A 7,528-nucleotide genomic window follows, 5' to 3' on the forward strand; every position below is an offset into this window, starting at 1 on the left:
AAGAATAATTTTTATACTTTAAATGGCTGGGGGAAAAAAAAAAACTAGATGAATCCTAAATTGTGACATGTAAAAATTACATAAAATTCAGATTTCATTTACTTACATATTGCCTTTGGCTACTTTCTTGTTACAATGGCAAAGTAGAGTAGTTGTAAAAGAGACTGTATGACTCGAAAAGCCTAAAATACTTAACTGGCCTCTTGCAGAAAAAGGTTGCATCTAGCATAAGAAAGAATGACTAACGAAATACGACTGTTGGGCAGTGTTAAGGGCCTGAGAGTTATGGACATGAATTCAAAATGAGGCCAGTCAGCATGGCTGCTGCATAAAAGTAGGCAAAGAGCTGGCTCTGACTAAAATTGTAGTTTTGAGAAGTGAGTGTAACAAAAAGAGGGTAAACCAAGTTTAAAGTATTTGCAAGTGGGGGAAAAAAAAGGAATTTCATGAAGAGGCTAGATACAGGTCCAGTAGTGCATCCGATACAGCCACATATGTCTTTATATTCAAATTCTACTTCTCAAAACACTGGCTTTCAAATTGAACACCATTCTTCCTCTTACTGTTAACTAGTAGAGAAATCATAAAAATGTATCTTTTCATCTATGCAATGCAAAATGGATATACTTAAAAACTGAATATAATTGATCATGCTTTTAATACTTGTTCTAAAAAAATGTATGTTTAATCCCCAAACATTGTACAATATTAAACATTCTGTATGGTTAAAACACGACAAACAGTTTTGAGTTAATGTCAGATAAGAATTTTCTTATTCAATAGCAAATATTTAAACAGTGGTTTTGCAAAATTCTCATTGGTCTTTGTTTTCTGATCAGGTCACATTTTTAGCCTGATCTACGAAGTCTGTAATATTTTTCTCATATTATCACAAAGAAATCACCTCCAAACCAACCAAATTAATTTAAAAATAGAGAATGCCTCTCATTTAATCAAGAACAGTCAGTTCCTTAAAAAAAAAAAAAGGCATATTTAAGTGAATCATAACCAGTGACCCAGGGATTTAAGTTGCTTATGAAGAGACGAGAGAAACTCAGGGAAGTTAGGGACAATGAAAGGTGATAATCAAGGGAGTATTGCAATCAAGTTGCTAGAAGAAGTCTGGAAGATAGAGTTGGTGGTCAGAGAGTCGGAAACATGAGCCTGAGATCACAGAGGGGTTACAGTCTGGGATAATAAACAAGATCTAGGTATGACCATGAAAATGAATGGCAAGGAATGCTGCTGCTGCTAAGTTGCTTCAGTCATGTCCGACTCTGCGTGACCCCATAGACGGCCTCCTACCAGGCTCCTCTGTCCCTGGGATTCTCCAGGCAAGAACACTGGAGTGGGTTGCCATTTCCTTCTCCAATGCATGAAAGTGAAAAGTGAAAGTGAAGTCGCTCAGTCGTGCCCAACTCTTCACAACCCCATGGACTGCAGCCCACCAGGATCCTCAGTCCATGGGATTTTCCAGGCAAGAGTACTGGAGTGGGTTGCCATTGCCTTCTCTGGAATGGCAAGGAATAGTGGAGGATAAAATCAGTGGAAGACTGTTTATTCAAGGAACCAGTATATCAGAGTATTAAAAAAATCATCCATATATGTAATTAAATCACCAAGAATTAAATCTGGAGTAGTGTTGGGGGGAGTGAAATGAGCCAAGAGCTGAACTTACTGAAAAAGGAGGGGCAATGACCCAGGGGCTTGTAGACTTTGTGGATGATTAACAACAATGAAGGGACCTAAGTGATATAATTTGATGGCATGAGACTCAAAGCTGGGGAGTTTTAAGGGAAAGCATAGGAAGAAGTGTCTGCAAGAATAGGGTACAAAGAGACCATCTACCCCATCTTTATGACCACTAATAGAACTGTGGGAGAAAAAGCTACCTTGAGAGGGCTGCAGCAAAAGTACTGGCCTAAGAGAACAACCACATTTCGGGGTTTGGGGACCCAAGTAAGGGAAAGGGGAATCTGATGCTCCACAACGCTGAACCTTAAACCTCCATTTTCAGTAGGATGCCTCTCCTCTCAGCTACCAGTTTTCTTTTTTCTTTTTTGCTGTAGAATACCAGTCCTGCTTATTTAACTTATATGCAGAGTACATCATGAGAAACGCTGGGCTGGAAGAAGCATAAGCTGGAATCAAGATTGCCAGGAGAAATATCAATAACCTCAGATATGCAGACGATACCACCCTTATGGCAGAAAGTGAAGAGGAACTAAAAAGCCTCTTGATTAAAGTGAAAGAGGAGAGTGAAAAAGTTGGCTTAAAGCTCAACATTCAGAAAACAAAGATCATGGCATCTGGTCCCATCACTTCATGAGAAATAGATGGGGAAACAGTGGAAACAGTGACAGACTTTATTTTTGGGGGCTCCAAAATCACTGCAGATGGTGACTGCAACCATGAAATTAAAAGACACTTACTCCTTGGAAGGAAAGTTATGATCAACCTAGATAGCATATTGAAAAGCAGAGACATTACTTGGCCAACAAAGATCCGTCTAGTCAAGGCTATGGTTTTTCCAGTGGTCATGTATGGATGTGAGAGTTGGACTGTGAAGAAAGCTGAGCACCGAAGAATTGATGCTTTTGAACTGTGGTGTTGGAGAAGACTCTTGAGAGTCCCTTGGACTGCAAGGAGATCCACCCAGTCCATTCTGAAGGAGATCAGCCCTGGGATTTCTTTGGAAGGAATGATGCTGAAGCTGAAACTCCAATACCTTGGCCACCTCATGCAAAGAGCTGACTCATTGGAAAAGACTCTGATGCTGGGAGGGATTGCGGGCAGGAGGAGAAGGGGACGACAGAGGATGAGATGGCTGGATGGCATCACTGACTTGATGGATGCGAGTTTGAGTTGGTGATACACAGGGAGGCCTGGCGTGCTGCGATTCATGGGGTCACAAAGAGTCGGATGGGAGAAGGCAATGGCACCCCACTCCAGTACTCTTGCCTGGAAAATCCCATGGATGGAGGAGCCTGGTGGGCTGCAGTCCATGGGGTCGCGAAGAGTCGGACACGACTGAGCGACTTCCCTTTCACTTTTCACTTTCATGCATTGGAGAAGGAAATGGCAACCCATTCCAGTGTTCTTTCCTGGAGAATCCCAGGGATGGGGGAGCCTGGTGGGCTGCTGTCTATGGGGTCACACAGAGTCAGACACGACTGAAGTGACTTAGCAGCAAAGAGTCGGACACAACTGAGCGACTGAACTGAACTGAACTAAACCAGTTGTTCTTGGTGGCTCCAACTAGTTCACTTTCTCCAGAGAATAAACAAATGAATGGAATGACTAAGGGGTGAGGGTCTCGGGTCTAACTTTACAGTCTTTTAAGTAATCATCTTGTTTTTTAGTGGTTCATGCAATCTTTGGTGATAGATATTTTACCACTATAAAAGAGAGCAAATTAAAAATTTTATGAGATGTTATACATCAGATATTAGTTATATGGTATACCTTGTTAATTTAGGTACATGGTGTATATAGGTATACTTCAGTATTGGTGTCCCTTATTAACTGATGCTGGGATTCCCACCCATTTTCCCTTTCCTTTAATTATTACTCTTTTCAATTCCTGGCCTTCCTCTTAGGCCTTACCTGCTGATACTGAGCCTCTATTTATGAAATTCTACCCTCCGTGGGGCATACCAAGCTGGATCTTCCTCCTGGCTGCCCTTCCTCAGAACAGGCCCTCTTCATACACCCCTGTGACTGAACTGATCTTTGTGAAACCTGTTCACTTTACTGTACTTTCTATTCTCCAACTGGTTTCTGTGTATTACAGAGAAACTATTATGAACTCAGACACTTGTGGGATAGTTTCTGTAGAACTTTCAAAACAGAATAATTGATTCCTCATACAGTCAGCCCCAGAAACCATGACATTCTCATGTCTTTACCCATTTTCAAAATAAGACGAAAACCACTGTAGCATCCCCACCAAGTACAAGGTCATCCAATGTATCCAAGGAGTTCAGCATTTCATAACAGAATCCCAAGATACCCCATATTAGTTTGCCAAATGATGAAAGCAAAGTTAAATTCCTGTTATCCAGGCTCACAGTGCAGAAGACTTTATATCTCCATTCCCTTTGTCCTCAAAGTCTCTCCTCCAGAAAACAGATCTACTAGATCAGCCATACTCCCTCTTCCCAACCTATTTCTCCTGTTCAGGGCAACTGGAGGGGTTGAGTATGTCAGCACTGGAGTATGTGGGTTTCCCAAAAAGTTATGTTTTCATATTAACCACAAATTGGGAGGCTACTTTGCCTCTAGCAAAAACAATGCTAGGATTGAATTCCCCTCTCTGATTTTGGTGGCTAGTATTTGCTGGAAAGAAAGAACAGTTACCAGGCTACTAGAACCTTTAGACAAGTCTACCTAAAAGCAGGTAAAGACCCAGATTTTTCTCCATTCTGGTCAGGCATCTGGCAGCCCCAGTCTTCTGAAACATACCACAAGCCTTGAGTAAAAGGTCTCTGAGAAAACAGGTGTCACAATGCCCACGTGCTTGACACCATTTTAAAAATAGCTGCCGGTAGGTCACTGACCAGACAAGTAAGGATAAAATAAGACACTAGCTTAGCTCAGGATACAGTGATAATGGAAAGAAGTAGAAGCTAACAGAGGAGTCCAAGCTAATAGCACACAGACTAGTATAACACACAGAGTAGTATGTCTCTGTTTTCTGATTTCTTGAGAACAGTAGTAGCCTGCAACTCGTCAAAACTGGCTAAAAAGCTCATAATTTCAGTCCAAATCAATGAGTCTATGTTTGTAGTGATGGCAATGAGTCAAAAAGAAGCTACATTTGATTCACAATGCCATTTAACAAAGATGTCCTAGAATCAAAGAAAATTCTGCCATTAGTCATTAGAAATGACTTTGGAAGTCTCCTAATTTAACATAAGTCTCTTTCTAATATTGCTAGGAAATGATCACCCCACCTTTCACTTCCAGTGAAAAAGAATTTCCAGGCACTCCATTTAATTGTGCTAAATAGTTATGTCTCTGTACAGCTAAGCTTTTCCTTCTGCAAAACTGTGAACAATACTAGTTTCTTTGCAGGAGTTGGTAGTCTCTGGTTTAAAGTAGATGCTTCCCTGCAAGTGAATCAGGAAATGCCTCTCTACAACCTCCACCTACTGGGAATGTTTGTCCTCTGGCGCCAGGAAGAACACTTTCCACATGACAGCTCTGAAGGTTACCCATGCCCTTGTCTAAATGCTCCACAAATTACATACACATCCCTGTCTTACTAATACAAGTGACATCTCCTATACACAGAGTCCTTGATCCTTCTACATATAGAATGTGCAGTCAACTAAACAACAATATCATCTTCACATGAATTTGTTATCAAAGTTCTCCCCCCACTGTGTAAATGCAACAGATTTTTTTTAAAGTGAAAGTCAGGATGTATTTTTTAAACTCTGTACTTAATTTTATTGGTTTCATTCTATTAAGGTGATTATGAACCTTGATTCTGTGGCTCATTGTTTAAGAGTCAGATTGGTTAAGTCTTTTTATATTTATATTTAGAATAAATGGACAAAAGTAAAGCAGAAAACCTTTTGAGATGGAATGGTAGCATTTTCTGAGGAGTGGTAGAAACATAATTCTAGATTGTGATAACCACTGTCATAGGTATAGAATGTTTCTTGTTGACTATTTCATAACTACACTGCTGCTGCTGCTGCTGCTGCTAAGAAGCTTCAGTCGTGTCCGACTCTGTGCGACCCCATAGACGGCAGCCCACCAGGCTCCCCCGCCCCTGGGATTCTCCAGGCAAGAACACTGGAGTGGGTTGCTGTTTCCTTCTCCAATGCATGAAAGTGAAAGGTGAAAGTGAAGTCTTTCAGTTGTGTCTGACTCTTAGCAACCCCGTGGACTGCAGCCTACCAGGCTCCTCTGTCCATGGGATTTTCCAGGCAAGAGTACTGGAGTGGGTTGCCATTGCCTTCTCCGCATAACTACACTGTTTAAGTACTAAAATATTAACACAAGGTAAGTATCTATCATCTGTAAAATGCAGTTATTTGGAATATCATTTAGACATTTTACTATATATTAAGGTTCATTCAACACTTCCCCTCCACAATCTCTTATTTGCTTGAACTACATAAACATTTCCTTTCTAAATAAATAATTTATAAAAAGTAAATTTCTAAATAAAATTTCTAGAAGTAAATGTTCTCTCACACTGAGGATCCACCATAAAAGACTGTTCTCACATACAGTGAAATCTTTGAGGGACTCATATGCCAACCACTTTACACAGGTTATCTCATTTGATACTGTGAAGTAAGTACTATTATCACTTCTGTTTTATAGATTACAAAGCCAAGCTCACAGAGGTTCACTAATTTGCCCAAGAACATATAGCTGGTAAGAGAAAGCTGAAGGACTAGTAGCAATGGAGGAAATGAGGACACAAAGCCTTGTGTTCAGAAGATCCTATAAGTGAAACACTGATGCAACTGGGCTTTACCTACACTCCCCCACCTTCCAGGGGCCCTGACACAAGAGACTTTGTCAGACAAATACATGGAGGGGAAGATTTCACTTTATTGTTACATTAATCTCACAAATAAACCCAACACAGCCAGAAACACTGAGCAGATAAAATGCCAATGCAGAAAGGTCTGCCAACAGGAGGAGGGAGGAATCCAGTTCATCTCCTCCACATGCCCAGCCTGGAAAGATATTTCTACTATACGAGAGTAAGAGAAGCTGACATACTAAGCAATCCATCAATAGACACTTAGAGCTAAGGAACAGAAACTCTTACCAGGTGGGGTCTGTGCAGGGCAAGGAAATAGAAAAGTCAGAAAACATTTGTTCCTCAAATAAGCCAGGCATAGAAATACCAAACGACAAAAACAATACTGTTTTCAAACTCCCTGTATTTTATTTGGACATCTAATAAGGAATGAGAGGGTTACAGTTGTACATGGTTTCTTCTTGCTACTGCGTGTCTTCTGCACTGTGACCCAGGTAGTCACTTTCTTCCCACACCGTCAATCAGAGGTACTAGTGAGAATTTTCTAGAATTCTGGGAAGAACCAACCTTACCTGCTTACCTAGCCAGCCCAAGAAATGTGGATTCAGTGTTTCCTCAGGAAAATCAAGGTAAGACAGGTGCTATCAGAGTAATCAACCTGGCAGCATTTAAAGAAGATTAATGAAGCTCAAGACTTTCTACCGTTATCTTTAGACATCTTTAGGTACCACGATCAAACCTAAGGTTTAAAGCACAATTACTTGGTTAGTGAATTCAAATGATCTGACTGCATGGAGTGGGATTATGATACCCTAAGCTCAGATCACCCCAACTGTTTCTATTCCAAAATTGGAAAATCACGGACTGATTCTCAGAGGCCAGAAAGATCACTAAGGGCCATCTGATCATCCCCCTGATGCCATATAATCCTGAACTCAAAGGGTCAGATTCAGCGGCATCTTTCTAGTATCTGAGAATTCCTGGCCTTACTTGGTCCACAGGGAATTCAGGATAAAC

The sequence above is a fragment of the Bubalus bubalis genome, chromosome 16 (assembly GCF_019923935.1).
Source record: "Bubalus bubalis isolate 160015118507 breed Murrah chromosome 16, NDDB_SH_1, whole genome shotgun sequence".
In the NCBI taxonomy this organism is placed as follows: Eukaryota; Metazoa; Chordata; class Mammalia; order Artiodactyla; family Bovidae; genus Bubalus; species Bubalus bubalis.